Source organism: Hyaena hyaena, unplaced genomic scaffold (assembly GCF_003009895.1).
Source record: "Hyaena hyaena isolate Hyena2069 unplaced genomic scaffold, ASM300989v1 scaffold_197, whole genome shotgun sequence".
NCBI lineage: Eukaryota > Metazoa > Chordata > Mammalia > Carnivora > Hyaenidae > Hyaena > Hyaena hyaena.
Window position 1 is genome coordinate 990,424 of NW_024080830.1, and position 17,669 is coordinate 1,008,092.

The window sequence follows — 17,669 nt, forward strand, 5'->3', positions numbered from 1 at the left end:
GTGTCACCAGCACCCCTCTAGTGGGCCTTCTTGAAATGCTGCAGGAAGGAGTCACAGCAGTGGTTTCAACGTGGGTGAGATGCCGACACGCCTATCTCAAGTGGTGTCTGGACTCCGTGTTTACATTTCCCTTTTTGTTTGGCTGGGGATTAAAATTTTAACCTTTGTCTTTATAAGATAAATAATACAATTTCAAGGGGAACCACAAAGAAGAAACTTTGAAAAAATAAGGAAATGATGAAATGCAGTTACCTTATGCAAGGGGATTGGGAAGTGTGGTAAGAACTGGAACAGAAGTAACTTTTTAGTGGGGTTTTTAAAAAATGGGCTTAAAATTGTAAAAGAACCATCAAAGTAGATCACCCAGAATTTGAAAAGTTTTTATGCTAACGAACACACATAAGGTACCTAGTGGGGAAAACCTGATAAAAGTAGACTTGAAATCACCCATGGAAATACTTCAGAACTTGAACAAAGACGTTAAGGGGCACCTGGGTGGCTCAGCCGAAGCGTCCGACTTCGGCTCAGGTCATGATCTCACGGTGTGTGGGCTCGAGCCCCACGTCGGGCTCTGTGCTGACCGCCAGCTCAGAGCCTGGAGCCTGTTTCCGATTCTGTATCTCCCTCTCTCTGCCCCTCCCCTGCTCACGATCTCTCAAATTAAGTAAACTTTAAAAAGGAAGAGGAGAGTCAATATTGTAAAAGTGTCACTTTTCCCTATTTTGCCAAGTAGATTAAATGCTCTTCCAAATGCAGATCGTTCCAGAGTTTCTTGGGGAATTTGACAGTCTGATTCCTAAATTTATTTGAAACAAAGGCCAGGATTGATGTGATATCCCAGAAGACAGGAGGGAAAGGAGAAGGCGGCAGGTCTTCCCAGGCCCTGGCAGGGGTGTGGTAGGTGGAATGTGCTGGGGGCACAGGGCTGCAGAGGTGACCAGGGAGGTTAGGAAGAGATCAGATTGAGTCAAGCATCTGTGAAAATGTGGGATATTTCGTCTCCTAGAATCACAAGTTGGGAAGAAAGTGGCCTGTGTAATTAATGGTTCTAGTGTTACTAGTTATCCATGTGGGACAGGAAACGAATCTGGATCCCTACCTCACACCAAAGAAGATCAATTCAAGCATCATACAGGAAAGAGTTATTAAGCAACTCTCCAAAAATGCATTAATCAAATGAGAAAAGAGTGACACATTCAACCATGTTAAAAGTAAAGATTTGTGCCTTCGAGGGCGCCCTAGAAGAGGTGACCGATAGGCCACATATGGTAGTTGCAGCATATATAATCCACAAAGCATTAATATCCAGGATGGCATCACCAGAATTCCACATGCCTGTAGGGGAATTGGACACTGGGCAGGAGATGTGAATAGGTGTGTCACAACAGGGAAAACTTGAATGGTCAATAAAGAAGTGTAGAAATAAAGGTCAAAATGAGATACAATTTCACAACATTAGACTTGGGAAAAGTCTGTCAAGCATATAGACTGTTGGGAAACATGATCTCGTGAGTCTTGTGTTTCTGAATGTGCGAACACCGCCTGGCCGCAGCGGTTTCGAGCTGTCTTTTTGGGACATGGTTTATTAGGGATGATGTGTGGAGACCGCAGTGAAATACTGCGGTAAAAATGAACGGGCCACACAGGAGGATTGTTGATCTTGGGAACATACTGTTGAACGAAGAGCCACTTTTATAAAGTGTGAGCAAGCCCAACTGTACACAGTTAGGGTCATGTATTTTGGAACATGGGAGTGAAAACTCCAGATTCTTCTGGTGTTCTCTGGGCCAGCTGCGGAGTAGTGGGACGGGAGGTGGGGGGGTGGGCACAGGAAGAGCCCGGACTTAGCGGTGTCCAGTTCGTGCTGTCCGGTTCCTGATGCAGATGGCAGATACCAAGTCTGCGTTCCTGCTTTCACACTTCACAACTTAGGTGTCTCTGTTGCTATTCTGTTAATGTGTGTAATATCCCACAATTAAAGTAATAACAAAAAATTCTAAACAAGATGTGTGTTGTCACAAGGAGGGGTATGTGCGATGCTGATAAAATAGGGGTTTTTGGAGTACTATTTTTGCCCACGTCAAGTTCAGGCCTCTTGCATAGCCCTGTTCCACTTACAAATGTGTAGTTTTATTCTACGATGACTGATTTTTCAGTGTGTATGTTCCATGGGAGAAAAGACAAAGCCAGTTTTGTTCCAAGATAATGTTCTTGAAAAAATATTCACTAAGGAAATTGTAAAAAGGCCATGTGACACTGTGTCAAAATTGTGTTGTTTTCAAATACATTTTGGAAATCCTAGCTTTAAAGTGAGAAATGTAGTAAGGATTTCATTTACCAGGTGTGATCATAAAACAGTAAGAGTAGCTTTCTTGTGTTGCTCATAAACTGAAGTAATTTCAAATCCAGGAGACAGTCCAAAAATTGTGTTGTGTAATGGCCACATATCAGAGTAAGAATGTTTTTTCTCACAGTCTGTTTTGGGGAAAGCAGCATTTATTTGGCTAGGTGGATAAGTTTTGGTATATTTGCTTAAAAATATAATCATTTTCTACAGTGCATGTGTATTACAGGTGTCTTCTTGCTCTGAATTAATTTTCAATAAAAAAAAAAGTCCTGCTGTAGACTTTGTTTTCTTCTTCAGGGACAGAATTAATTGTATATATTCTATAACCAATCCGTAAGTGTTACATGAAGCTAATTTTATTTTTTCTTCTTAAACTTTTTTTTAAATGTTTATTTTTGAGAGGGACAGAGACAGAGTGCAAGCAGGGGAGGGGCAGAGAGAGAGGGAGACACAGAATCTGAAACAGGTTCCAGGCTCTGAGCTGTCAGCACAGAGCTTGATGAGGGGCTCGAACCCACAACTGTTGAGATCGTGACCTGAGCTGAAGTCAGACGCTTCACCATCTGGGCCACCCAGGCGCCCCTGTTTTTTCCTCTTTTTAAAAACAGCTGTATTATGGTTTAATCGATCAAGCATGCACTGAACGTTTATAGAGTGTAAGACTGGGTAGGTTTTGACATGTTGACCCATGAAGATGTCACCACAGCCAAGATAATGCAAGTTGTCACCCATTTGTTCATGCCTGTCTGCATTTCCTCCCTGCTGCCCCTCCAGACCCCGTTCCTGGTGACTGCCCCGTCCACCTTCTGTCACTAAAGGCGACTTTGCGTTTCCTGTGATTTTATATGAATGCATTTGTGCGGTATGTGCTGATGTTGGTCTTCTCCCACCGAAGCTGGTCTTGCACGCCTGAACGCATCATCGGGCTGCTGACTCGTGTCATCTTGTGGACGTATCACTTGTTCACACGCGTCCCTGTCGATGGAGATTTGGGTTTTCAGCCTTTGTCCCAGATGAACCTGGTGTGAACACGTGTGTGTCAGCCCTGTGTTCACACACACTGACACGCTTCTGTTGGGCGGACACCTCGGAGTGGAATCGCTCAGCCGTGCGGAGAGAGTGTTTTTCCATATAAGAAACTGCCCTGCCGATTCCAGAGGGCTCATTCGGGAGACTTGTGGTGTCTGGCGTGACACATAGGAAGCTCAGAAGTTCTCTCTTTCTCCCTCATGAGAGGAAAGGGGAACGGGCCAAGATCAGTGACTCTTCTTAGGCTCAGCAGAGAATCGATGGCCGAGGGCAAACCGCTGCCATGAAAACTGGAGACTCAGCAGGTGCACAGAAGTAGAGGCGGCCAGAGCAGGAGCCCGTCGGGGGCCACGGGGCGGTCACGTCCGAGAGTCCAAGCCCCCGGGGCCCAGCCGGTGGGTTTTGTCTTCCAAAGTTCCCATCAGGAAGGTCAAAGCCCCTTGCTCTGGTCGGGGCTGCAGGGAGGGTCGGCCACTGAATTCAGCCCGGAGCAGGCTCCAGCACGGATGCCTCCTCCCCGAGGGCAAGGCCTCACGGCAGTGGCGCCCTGTCTCATACCAGGGAAGGGTGCCTGGCAGCGCTGGGGGCCTGGCCCAGGGCACAGGCGGCCTGTGACACCGCAGCAGACCTGGGTGTGGCGGATGGCAGCGCGAGGCCCATGCCCGAGGCTCTGCGGAAGGGGCAGGCGGGGAGCGTGAACAGAGGGGAGCTCCGAGGAAGAACCGAGAGGAATACTAGAAGCAGCACACCAGCAGGAATGAACGTGTTAGCAACGGCTCTTCCTGGAGGCCTGCCCCAGCCGAGGGAGGAAACTCGCAAGGTAGCTCTAAGATCAGTCGATAGAAACTTTCCAAACTGAAGGGCAAAGAGAAACAAGGGTGAACAGGCAGAGCAGAATGTCCAGGCGTTGTGGAACGGTTACAGAAAGGTGTCTCTCTCTCTCTCTCTTTCTCTCTCTCTCTCTCTCTCTCTCTCACACACACACACACACATACACACACACACACACACACGAACAGTGGGAGAAGAGGGAGGGAAGCAGAAGGAAGATTAGAAATCATAATTGAGAATTTTCCAAAATCAATGACAAACCAAACCACAAATCAAGGAAGCTCAGGGAGTAGCAGGTGAGTAAATGCTAGAAGGTCAACACTTGGGCAAAAGTCAGGTGACAGCTTAGGGCACTGGCGCATCTGTCCAGCACAGCTGGCAGAGCGTGTGGCTCTCGATCTCAGGGTTGTGAGTTCAAGCCCCATGTTGGGCGTGGAGATCCCTTAAAGATAGTCTTTTTTTTTTTTTTTTTTTAATGTTTTATTTATTTCTGAGAGAGAGATCGCATGAGCAGGGGAGGGTCAGAGGGAGAGGGAGACACAGAATCCGAAGCAGGCTCCAGGCTCTGAGCTGTCAGCACAAACTGTGAGATCATGACCTGAGCCAAAGTTGGACACTTAACCGGCTGAGCTACCCGGGCGCCCCAAAGGTAAAATCTTTAAAAAAACAATATGCAGGACACTGAAGACAAAGAACAGATCTTGAAAGGAGCCAGAGAAAATGCACGTCACCAGGGCGCCTGGGTGGCTCAGTCAGTTAAGCCTCTGACTTCAGCTTGGGTTATGATCTCGTGGCCTGTGAGTTCAAGCCCCACATCAGGCTCTGTGCTGACAGCTCAGAGCCTGGAGCTGCTTCAGATTCTGTCTTCCTCTCTCTCTGACCCTCTCCTGCTCATGCTTTCTCTCTCAAAAATAAATCTTTAGGAAAAAAAAAACGCACGTCACCTACAGAAGAGCAGTGATCAGGAACCACACAAGCCACAGACGAGCGGAGTGGCATAGCTGAAGTCTTGGAATATCTCCAGTCTTGAATTTCGGATCTGGAGAAGCTACCTCTGCAGGAATGAAGGGAAAAGACAGCTTTCCCCCAACAAATAAAAATGGGGGTGGGGAATACATTTATCCCACATCCTGAAGGGTTTTACGAATTCACCTGTTCTAACAGAGTTTTTAAAAATTTGTTTATCTAAATTATGCTTCACACCTAGCACGGACACCAACTTGGGACCTGAACTCACAACCCTGAGATGAAGAGTTGGACCCTTAACTGACTGAGCCACCCAGTCGCCCCCTAACAGATTTTAAAATAGATTCTGTTGGAGTGTCTTCTTTTTAAATGTTTATTTTTGAGAGAGAGAGAGAGACCATGAGCTGGAGAGGAGCAGAGAGAGAGGAAGACACAGAATCCGAAGCAGGCTCCAGGCTCTGAGCTGTCAGCACAGAGCCCGATGGGGGGCTTGAAGTCACGAGCTGTGAGATCATGACCTGAGCTGAAGGCAGATGCTTAACCAACTGATCCACCCAGGCGCCCCCGGATTATCTTCCTAGGGGGTCCTGCACTTCCTCGCCTTGTCTTCCTGCACAGGCTGGAGCCCCGTGTGGTTGTGAAAGAATTGGTGATGGTGGACTTGCATCTTGTTTCTGATGAGAAAATACTGCGTGTTTGACCATGAGTTACCACGTTAGCAGTGCGTACACATGGGCTCGCTCCTGGGAGAAATTCCTCATCGATTGTTGAAGGGCCTGTGTGTGTGTACTGAGAAAATCTATGTTAATCTTTAGTGGTTTGCGGATACGATGCTTTATATTGATGGATTTACTTGAATGTTGAACCAACCTTGCCTTTTTCAGATAAGCCCTATTTTGTCATAGTATACTATTAAGAAAGGGTTTTTTTTTTTTTGTTGTTGTTGTTGTTTTAAGTTTGAGAGGAAGAGCGTGTGTGTGAGCAGGGAGGGGACAGAGAGAGAGAGAGGGAGAGAATCCCAAGCAGGCTCTGTGCTGTCAGTGTATCTGTATGTGTGAACGGCAACATCTCCTTAAATCTGAGTACGACCTCTGATTTAACTTTTTAAAAGTTAAAAAACCTTTAACACTTTTTTAAAAGCTTACTTATTTTGCGAGAGAAAGCACAAGTAGGGGAGGGGCAGAGAGGGAGGGAGAGAGGCAGCGTAGAGTCGGACTTGGGGCTCTAACTCACAAACCGTGAGATCATGACTGGAGTCCAAACCAAGAGTCGGACAGTCAACCCACGGAGCCACCAGGCGCCCCGGTGATGTACTGTTTTCTATATTGCTGGGCTTCACTGTCTACCAGTGTGCTGGCGATTTTGGTGTCTTATGTTTATGAGAGATATTGGTCTGTTTCTATTCTTGTACCATTGTCTGTAATGCAGGCCTCATAGAAATAGTCTGGAAACCTTCATTTTCAATTTCTGTAGGACTTTTTGTAGAGTTTCTATTATTTCTCCTTTAAATGTTTGCCAGAATTCACTAGCGAAGTCACGGCCCACGGTTTCCTGGGTTTGTGTCTACGTGGGGAGGGGGGTTACCTATAAATTAACAGGAGGTTATTCCGGTTATCGGTTTGTGCCCGAGTAAGCTTCCGTAGTGTGTTTCTCCACGACGTGTGTGCTTCGTCAGAGCTGTCGGCTTTCTCGGTGTCAAGGTGTCGTATTATTTCCTGCTTCTCTGCCCACATCTCTGGAACCTGGGAGTAACATTGGCATTTCCTCCAAACTTCTGTCGTGGCATTGGTAACGCTTCAGTGTCACTGTTGTGTGCTTTACCCTCAATCCGACTCTGAGACCCGCCAGGAACCGCAGCATCGGCCAGAGGGTAGAGAGTGCTGGGGACGTGGAGACGGCTCGGCGCTGGCCGCTCACGCTGCCCGCACCCCTGCAGTCGGTCGTGTGGGGTCTGCGGTTTCCCCTGCAGCTTCTGCTCGCCGCATTGGGGGCTAGTTCCTCTCCTTGGTAAAGTGCTCTAAATACTGAGAAAAAAATTGTTTTAGTGTTTTGTTTATTTTTGAGACACAGAGAGATGGGAGGGGCAGAGAGAGAGGGAGACCCAGAATCTGAAGCAGCTCCAGGCTCTGAGCTGTCAGCGCAGAGCCCAATGCGGAGCTCCAACCCACGGGCCGTGAAATCATGACCTAAGTCAAAGTTGGATGCTTAACTGACTGAGCCACCCAGGCACCCTGAGAAAAATTTTAATGTGTGAAAACAGCACCCAACATTGCTCAGCTTCTGAATGGCCATTAGCATTTCAGTTGACTTGAAATGCGGGAGCAGTGACTTCCCAGGGAGCCGTGGCAGTGCCAGGTGGCAGATGGGTCACCACGGCTGTTATCAGTGTTGGCCAGCATCACAGGATGGATGCTGCAGAGAGCGCCCCACAATGTGTGCATCGGCGCGTCCTGTGGGCCGTGCCTGGCTGGGGAGCTGGGTTGCTGCACCAAGTGACTCTGATAGTCTCTGTGGAGGGAGGAGAGAAGGGACACGGCCCGTGTCCTACGACCTGCCATTTCTGAACCGTTGGCCCAGACTGAGGGTCCCTGCACCACGAGCTCCATATAGGGTGGCTGCCACACGTCCCCAGAGTCTGGTAATCGAGACAGAGACATTCTGGGGGCCGTGATTCTGGATTTCCGCTGGTGTTCACTTTAGGTCACTGCTTAAAGACTCTCCTTTCCGTACACACAGTATGGACGAGGGAATGACACAGTGCTGTGAAATACACATGTAGTTCTGAGCTCGTGTGTTCACGGATGCGAACCTTGGCCAGCCTCGTTCTTCCCTGGAAATGCCTTTACTAGCCTATACTATCTTTTTTTCTCTACATATCGGACCAAAGTTGCTTAATATGAGCAAGTCATTCTGTGCGTCTTAATTTCCATATCTGTGAAATGAGACTTTTGGATTTCCTGTCAATCTATTATGGTCATCAGAGTCACAAAATATAGTCTTCATTTGTAGAGAGAATTGCAGTGTGGATGGGGGAGGTAAGAGATCTCTCCAAACGCTGAAATATTGAAATCCCAGTTTTCTTTTATCTTTTTAAAAAAGTTTTTAAAAATTTTTTAATGTTTATTTATCCTTGAGAGAGTGAGAGAGACAGAGAATGAGCAGGGAAGGAGCAGAGCGAGAGAGGGACACAGAATCTGAAACAGGCTCCAGGCTCCGAGCTGTCAGCACAGAGCCCGACACGGGGCTCGAACCCACGAACCGTGAGATCATGACCTGAGCTGAAGTCGGATGCTCAACCGACTGAGCCATCCAGGTGCCCCTCTTTTTTTTAATTTTTAAAAAATGTTTTATTTATTTCTGAGAGAGAGAGAGAGAGAGAGACAGTGTGAGTGAGGGAGGGTCAGAGAGAGAGGGAGACACAGAATCTGAAGCAGCTCCAGGCTCTGAGCCGTCAGCACAGAGCCCGACGCGGGGCTCGAACCCACGAACCGTGAGATCATGACCCAAGCCGAAGTCGGACGCTTAACTGACTGAGCCACCCAGATGCCCTTGAAATCCCAGTTTTCAAGGGAGTGTAGTTCGCGTGGAACTGAAGAATTTACCCAAAAGCAGTTGTCTGAACCAAGGAGGCGCCCCTCCTGGGCTGGGCCTCGGCACGGTGACATGGCTGGGGTGGGAGGCGTGTGGGAGGCTGCTGGTGGCTCTGTCCACGGTGTGTCCAGCCATGTGGGGGGGACAAAGTAGCTACTTGAGTATTTGAATGTTTGGTGGTTTTCGGATTCGTCCTGAGGCCTGTGATGGTGCCCGGTCTCAGGCCGGACCGGGTGGCATCGGGTGCAGACAGGCTGGGGGAGAAGGAGCCCGGGTAAGGGATGAGCAGCTGTGTTGTTTAAGACGGGAGCAAACAGGGCACCTCTGGGACTCGGAACACGCATTTGTCTGGTTTTACAGCCGGACGAGTGTGTTCTCTCATTCTCGTTCTTTTCTGCTTTGCCCTCCAAGGTCCGCAACTGGAAACTCCCCGGCTGCCAGGGGCGCGTTGGCCCGAGTGACCGCACGCTGCCCCTTCCCCGCGTCTCCTCCGTGACCAGCCCGGTTCCCGGTCCCAGCGGGCCTCTCGGGGCCCGTGCGGCTCGCGCCCTGCGTCCTGGCTCCCTGCGGGCCTGCTCTGTGACTCCCGGGCCCCGAGGCACCGAGAGAGAGAGAGAGAGAGTGTGCGGCGGGCGTGTGCGCACGGCATGAGAGCGCAGGGCGAGCTCGTCAGGACGTGTGTGCTCTTGCTTTTGCTTCTGCGTCTGGGGATTTTCCCATCGGCCCGACCTCGTGTTTGCCACGGGCCGTGTAACGCGTGGCTTGTCCCGGGCAGGGTCACGGAGAAGGGGCGCCCTTCCCTGGGTGCACCTGTGTCCCCAGCTGGCTCCCGTGTGCTCTGTGGGGTGCCGTCGTGCGAGGGCCACGGCGCGCTTCTGGACACAGCCTGGCTGCCGCGTGGGCCGCCTCCTGGGGGAGCGGCCCTCATGTCGTCCCTCAGTTTGTGTGTCCGCGTGAGCAGCTGTGCGCCTGCAGCGGAGACCCTGACGGAGGCCCCTCTTCCCGTGGAGACGGCGCAGGTGCATCCCGAAGGGAAGCCAGTGAAGGGGCAGCCGTGTCTGCGGGACGCCACCCGCTCGTGCCTTCTGGAGCGGAAGAGCCGGCGGTGCGCCGACCTGCTGTTCGAGGCCTGCGAGAGAGAATGCGTGTGTCAGAGGCAGACACAGAGGGACAGGGACAGAGTCAGGGAGCGGGTGGGGGACAGAGACAGGGAGAGGGTGGGAGACAGAGACAGGGAGGGGGTGGGAGACAGAGACAGGGAGGGGGTGGGAGACAGAGACAGGGAGGGAGACAGAGACAGGGAGAGGGTGGGAGACAGAGGCAGGGAGAGGGTGGGAGACAGAGACAGGGAGAGAGTGGGAGACAGAGACAGGGAGAGAGTGGGAGACAGAGGCGGGGAGAGGGTGGGAGACAGAGACAGGGAGAGAGTGGGAGACAGAGACAGGGAGAGAGTGGGAGACAGAGACAGGGAGAGAGTGGGAGACAGAGACAGGGAGAGAGTGGGAGACAGAGACAGGGAGAGAGTGGGAGACAGAGACAGGGAGAGAGTGGGAGACAGAGACAGGGAGAGAGTGGGAGACAGAGACAGGGAGAGAGTGGGAGACAGAGACAGGGAGAGAGTGGGAGACAGAGGCAGGGAGAGGGTGGGAGACAGAGAGAGGCAGAGGCGGAGACAGAGACGGGTGAGGGAGGCAGAGGCGGACGGAGGGGAGACACACAGGCAGGGGCGTCGGGCCCGGGCAGGCCGGGTGGGAGGTGCCGAGACGCAGGGAGGGGCCTGGAAAGCGGTCTCGGGACAGGACGGACGTGTCCCTGGCACTGGAAGGTTGGCCCCGTGCTCGTCTCTCCCAGCCCCTGCTGCACTCTTGGAGGTGTTGTGTGTTTGTGTTACGTAGGGACGCGACCAGTGGTTTCTGGTTGAGAGGTTGTGCAGGTAAACGGGGAAAAGGTCATTGGAACTTGAGCAGAAACTAAAGGTGGGTGTGAGCCAGGCGGAGACCTCGGATGCCCTGGGCTCCAGAGGCGGGCACTGAGTGGAGTTTCCTGGGTGGGGGGCTCAGTTCACCACCCATCGAGGTGCAGGGGAGAAGCCCCGGGGCCCAGAGCCTGGATGGGGCTTTTTGGCGTGGTCCCCATGCCCCAGGCCTCGGGTGCGGGGTGGATGGGGGGTGGTCAGTGGGCGGTCTCCACGCCCCAGGCCTCCGGTGTGGGGACGAGGCGCCGTGCCCTCCGCAGCTCTGAGGGGCTGTTTGTGGACGTCCCCACGGGTGAGAGCGGCCCGCTGCACACCTGGGGCCTCAGGCCCTCCCGGTAGGCGGGCGCCAGGGAAAGGGGGTTTGCAGTTGCCACGACCAATCGTGAAAATAAAAACTTCAGTCATGATCTATCAAAAAATAGGGATTGAAGTACTCAAAATCAGTGATGTTTAGAAGTAAAAGTTTTAGTTTTTTTTAATTGTTTTTTTAAAACACTTGCTTATTTTTGAGAGAGACAGTGTGAGCAGGGGAGGGGCACAGAGAGAGGGAGACACCGAACCCGAAGCAGGTTCCAGGCTCACAGCTGTCAGCACCGAGCCCGACGTGGGGATCAAACTTGTCAACCGCGAGATCCTGACCTGACCTGAAGTCGGAGGCTTAACTGGCTGAGACCCCAGGCGCCCCTGATCATATTTATAATGCGTATGACATCTCGTTGTTTTGGGACTTTCCCAAACTGATTTGGGGAGACTATGCCCTATCGTACGTGCTCACTGACCGCCTTCCTGAGGACACGCAGACCCGCCCCCGGGCAGACTGCAGGCTGAGATGGGGTCCAGGGCCGTGTGGGGCGCCCTGCGTCCTGGCCTTGTGGCCGGGGCTGCGGGGGCTCCGAAGCAGCGCGTCCCCAGGCTTGGGGCCGGGAAGGTCTGGGAGCGTCATTTGAGGAGCGCCGGCCCCGTCACACCCCTGGACTGTGCCTTCCTGTAGGGCAGCAGCCTGTCCGGGGGAGCCCACGCCTGGTGAGCAGAGTCTCCCGGCGGACACGGCCCCCTGGCCTTGGCCCGCGCCCACGGTGCTTGGATGGCACTCAGGGCTTGGAAGCTTGCTGCTGGACGTGGCGCTGCTGGGTTCTGGGCAACGGGCATCTTCAGGGACCGCAGCTTGTCCCCCAGACCCGAGGGCTCAGGGTCAGCCTGGGGGAAGCGGGGCTCGGCCCTGGCAGCCTGGGCTTGTGGGGAAGGCTGGTCCTGTCCGCTGCGCCGTCGTCCGCCGCCGCGTCCTGCAGGGCTCCGTGCTCAGGGCCACCGCCGGGAGGCGACCCAGCCCCGACCTCACTGGCTTCCACCTTTCCGTCCGCTCCCGCAGGCCAGTCGCCGGCAGACATCGGCCCGAGAGGCTCTGGTTTGCCTGCCGCGAGGACCCAGGGCCACGCTGTCTCCGTCCAGCCCCCGCTGCCTCGGGGCCCCCGCAGCTCCGGCGGCGTGGCCTCGGGTGCCGGCAGTCCTTGCGTTTTGTCATTTCTGGGGACTCGGCTCACGCTCCCCTTCCTGCTGGTTAAGAAGCCCCCTCACACTTGCTTGGCGTGGGCTGTTTGTGTGTCCCGATGGGGACCGCGTGCGGACGCAGCCCGTGGTCCCGCCACGCAGAGGCCTCTCTCCTCGGCCACCAGCCTCGCTGCCTCCCTCCCTGCTCCTGTCCCAGCGTGGTGGCGTGTCTCCTGCCCCTGCAGCGCAGGACGGCCCCCTGGAGTGAGATGTTTTCCTTCATTTCTCACGCGTGGCCTGCCTGTAGGCCCCGGGCTGGCGGGTAGCAGGGCAGTTGTGCCACCGCCGTGTTCTCAGTGTGAAGACCTTCACTGATGTTTCCCTGCCTCCGCCTCTCCTACAAACCAGTGCCTGGGCGACAGGACGCCTTGTGGGCCGCTGAGCACGGCGGGGCGGGGGGCGATTGCTCCTGGAGACCTTGGCCCACCCCAGCGTCGGCTGGCTCTGCGCAGACGCTGGCATGGCCCTTCCCATGCCCACGGGGCTCCCACCAGCAGCCTCTGGCTGCTCTGTCCACACGGCGCTGGGGCAGGCCTCGGCCTCGCCTCGGTGACCGCTCAGGGCAGGCTGTCCGTCCAAACTCCCGGGTCTGAGCTGGAGACGCCACCCTCAGTCACAGCCACGTTCCGGTTCTCTGAGGCCGTGGGAGCCAGTGACGCTCCTGTGGGGACATGGGCACTTTCCAGCCCTTCCGCGTCCCCTGAGACCAGACCGGGGTGTCGCGGCTGCTCTGGCCGTTCCGGGGAGAGTGACAAGGCAGCGTCCTGTTTGCGCCACATGCTGTCTGGTACAGACCGGGCCACAGCTCTGCTTCTCTGGGGCACTTGGCTCCGTGCTTCGTACCCACAGCGGCAATGATGTGCCCCCCTTGGCCCTGCAAGCTGAGTGACGGGCGGGTGGGGCCCCCCAATCCTGCCCGCCCTGGTCATCACAGTGGCCTGGGTGACGCTGAGCACCGGTGTGTCCACGTTGACGCTCCGTGTTTTATTTTATTTATTTTAATTTTTATTTTTTAATATTTTTATTTATTTCTAGGAGAGAGAGAGAGACAGCGTGAGCAGGGGAGGGTCAGAGAGAGAGGGAGTCACAGACTGAAACAGGCTCCAGGCTCTGAGCTGGCAGTCAGCACAGAGCCCGACGCGGGGCTCGAACCCACGAACTGCGAGATCATGACCTAAGCGAAAGTCGGACGCTTAACCGACTAAGCCACCCAGGCGCCCCTGATGCTCCGTGTTTTAAATCTGGCCCCTGGGACACCTCACGGACCCTGAGAGCAGGTGTCTTCTCTCCCCCCTTTACGGAGGAGGAAGCCTGGCTTGGAAAGGTCTCGGGGGCTCTAGGACTCCCAGCCCTCAAACCTCCTCTGTCTCACGCTGGCGTCGGGTGTCCCCTGGGTGACACGGGAGTAAATTTAACTTAATGGAACACCCACTGCTAGCTGATGCTTGGGAAGCTCATTACAGCCTATAATGCGCTGTCTCGCCGGGCACTTCATTGATCCTTCCGTTAACCCGTTTTAAAGATGAGGAAGTGGAGACTTGGGGTGACGTTCACTACTTTGGCCATAAGTGTCGGGACTGGGACGTGGACGCAGCACTCGGGGCGTCGGCACTTACGCTCTGCACTGAGGCGCCCGGATCCCCTCCCCGCTCGCACACTGGGCGCTAGAATCCCAGTGTCCGCGTGCGTCCAGGAGACGGGCCTCATGCCGACAAGGACGCATGAACAAGCTCGGGAGGTGGGTGACTTGGTGACAGGGTTTGCGCACCGTGGAGCGAGCACGTGATTCCCAGCGAGTCCCCCCCCCACCCCCCCGCTCGGGACGCATCCCAGTCCTGGCTTGTGGAACACCCGCGGTGTGAGAGCCGTACCCAGGACGTGACGTGGGCCATCCACACGCGGTCCTGTCGGGCGGGACCTGGGGCCGTGGTGTTGGGGAGAGCTCGGGGAAGGGGACGGGGCAGCCCTGGGCACGATGGCAGACGGAGTCAGGTCAGTGAAGGCCCTGGAGGACCCGCTGGGGCAGTCGAGGGGAGTTCAGTGACGGTGCCATTCACGACGTGCGCCTGGGGCTGGGGAGACTCAGGAAGGAGGGCCACGTGGACCCGGCGGCAGGGTTGCTGGGCACCACACGCCATCCCACTGCGGCCTCGGGCTCTCCCTTCAGCGCACACGCCTGCATGCCCATCACACAGGACACCCACGGGCTTGCGCGAGCACCAGGGGCACACACACGCCCCCCATGTATACTCACCACACGTGCCCCACGTATGCACGTGACACATATACCACACATGCCCCCCGTGACCCCACACATGTGCCCCACACACTACACGTGCCCCCCATGTCCCCCACACAAGTGCCCCACATACACACATGACGCACATACCACAGGTGCCCCCCCCACAGGCACACGTGTGCAGTGCTCACGTCACCTGTGCACACTCATGCACATGTGCATCCCATGTGTGTGCGTGCACACTGGGGACCTAGAAGGGGGGTGATGGCACCCTTGTGGATGAGCCCTGCTCCTGGGCGCGTGCAGTGTGTCCCTGCCCTTCGTGGGCCCCTCCCGGCCTCCCCCCGGCACCCCCCCCGGACTCCCTTCTTGGAGGAAGGGCCTGGGACCCGCACCCCTCACGCCTGAGACCCGCCGCCTTCTCCTGGGTCGTCTCTTGTGAGGCAGAAGGGAGGACGCTGAATTCATAACTTTCTGTTGCCTGAGCAGCAACATCGACCGTTTCCTTCTCCCTTTTCTCCTTCTTTCCAAGGTGCTTTGTGGACATTTGCAAATGTGCACACAAGGAGAAGAGGGTACTGAGCCCTGTTTCCACAGCCGGTTCTGGTAGTTTCCACCTCATGGCCCCTGTCCTGTGAGCTCTGTCCCTCTCTGACTGTCTTGATACAAATCCCCGATGTCCTACTGCTATTTGATTTGTAAAATGTCAGTGTTGAGGAGGCAGGGATTGTAGCCTCCCAGTCTGCCCAGGGACCCTGTGCTGTCAGTGACCGATCCAGGTTTAAAAAGGTGTAATAGTTAGAAATGGGAAAATTAAACTTGGACTTTATAAGAGGCCATGCGTCTTCAAGAAGATTCTTAGGGCGCCCGGGTGGCTCAGTCGGTTGAGCGTCTGACTCCCCCGCCCCGCTCAGGCTGGTCTCTCCTTCTCTCTCAGAAATAAATAAAACATTTAAAAAAATTTAAAAGACTCTCAAGGACTGGAGGAACCACTGTTGTTAAAATGTCTGTCCTCCCAGAGCGACGTGGGCACTCTATGTAGTCCCTACCCAGATCCAGGATGTTTATTCTTGCAGCTGGAACAAGTCCCAACACTTGTTAGGAACCACAAAAAGACTCTGAAAATTGAAAGCATTCTTGAGAAAGCACAAAGCTGGAGGCATCCAGCTCCTTGATTTTAACCTATGTCACAAAGTTATAGTGGTCAAGACAGTATGGTGCTGGCACAAAAGCAGACGTGTAGCTTGATGGAACAGGATCGGATCCAGAAATAAACCCACACCAATTAATTCACGACAAAGGAGCAAGAACACTTAATGGGAAAGGACAGTCTCTTCAAAAAATGGTGTTGGGAGACCCAGACGGCAACATGCAGAAGAATGACACCGGGCCACCTTCTCTCACCAGGCACAAAAGAACATCAGAATGGATTAAAGTCCCGAATATAAGACCCGAAAACATACGAATCCTAGAAGAAAACAGGCAGTGAACTCCTTGACATCGGTCTTGGCAGTGACTTTTTGGATCTGACACCAAAAACAAAGACAGCAAAGCCAACAGTGAACAAGTGGGACCATATCAAACCGGGAAGCTTTGTTCAGCAAAGGGAACCATCCACAGAGCAGATCGGCAGCCCATGGGATGGGATGTAAGACTTGCAAATCGTATGTCTGCTAAGAGGCTAATATCCGAAATGTGTAAAGAACTCCTACAACTTGAAAGCCAAAAAAACCCAATCTGATTAAAATATGGGCAGAGATACTTTTCCAAAGAAGACAAATAGATGGCTGATAGGTACATGAAGAGGCGGTCAATGTCATTCATCATCAGGGAAGTGCAGAGCAAAACCACAGTGAGGCATCACTTCACACCCGTCAGTGGCTAGTATCCAACACACACAACAGCAGTGCTGATGAGGACCTGGAGAAAGGGGAGCAAATCCCACTGTTGCTGGAAATGCAAACTGGTGCAGCCCCTATGGAAAACTGTGGAGGGTCCTTAAAAAGTTAAAAATGGAATTACATTATGATCCACCCATCTAGCTTTTGGGTATTTATCTGAAGAAAATGAAAACACTTAATTCAAAAAAATATTTGCATCGTTTGTTCATCGTAGCATTATTCACAGTAGCCAAGACATGGAGACGACTTAAGTGTCTGTTGGAGGGTGAGTGTGTAAAGATGTGTGTATACAATTGAGTACTTCTCAGACATGAGAAAGAATGAGATCTTGAACGTGGATGGATGTCATGGACATTCTTGTAAGTGAAATAAGATAAAGACAAATACCGTATGGTCTTACTTATATGTGGAATTGAAAACCAAAACAAACTGTAGGTGCAGAACAGATTGGTAGTTGACAGGGTTTGGGGGTGGGAGGGCAGAAAAATGGGTGAAATGTGGAAAATTTTTAAAAAATTTGTACATATGGAAAAGCATTCCACATTTTTGGCAACGAGGCTCAACACCAAAAAGTCCTCAATCCCCCTAAAGTTAGTCCATAAATTTAATCTAATCCCAATAAAAATTGCAATAGAATTCTAGACAAGTTAATCTGAAAGTGTGCAGTGAATAAAACTTTTTTTTTTATCTTTTATTAAAAAAAAATTTTTTTTTTAAGGTTTTTATTTATTTCTAGGAGAGAGAGAGAGAGACAGCACGAGCAGGGGAGGGTCAGAGAGAGAGGGAGTCACAGACTGAAACAGGCTCCAGGCTCTGAGCTGGCAGTCAGCGCAGAGCCCGACGCGGGGCTCGAACCCACGAACCGCGAGATCATGACCTAAGCGAAAGTCGGATGCTTAACCGACTAAGCCACCCAGGCGCCCCATGCAGTGAATAAAACTTATCATAGAAATGTTGATGGGGGTTCCTAGGAATTAAAAGTCTATGGTGCCTGAAGCTGTGTAGTACTAGTGCCTGCACACGGAGGGAGAGCAAAGAAATGGGGAAAAGTCCACCAATAGACTGAAGAACATACAGGAATTTGGGGTGCCTGGGCGGTGCCGTCAGTCAGGCATCTTCAGCTCAGCTCATGATCTCGTGGCTCCCAAATCTGGGCTGTGTGCTGACAGCGTGGAGCCTGCTTGCGATTCACCGTCTCTCTCTGTCTTTCCCCCTCCCCTGCTTACATGTGTGAGCACGCTC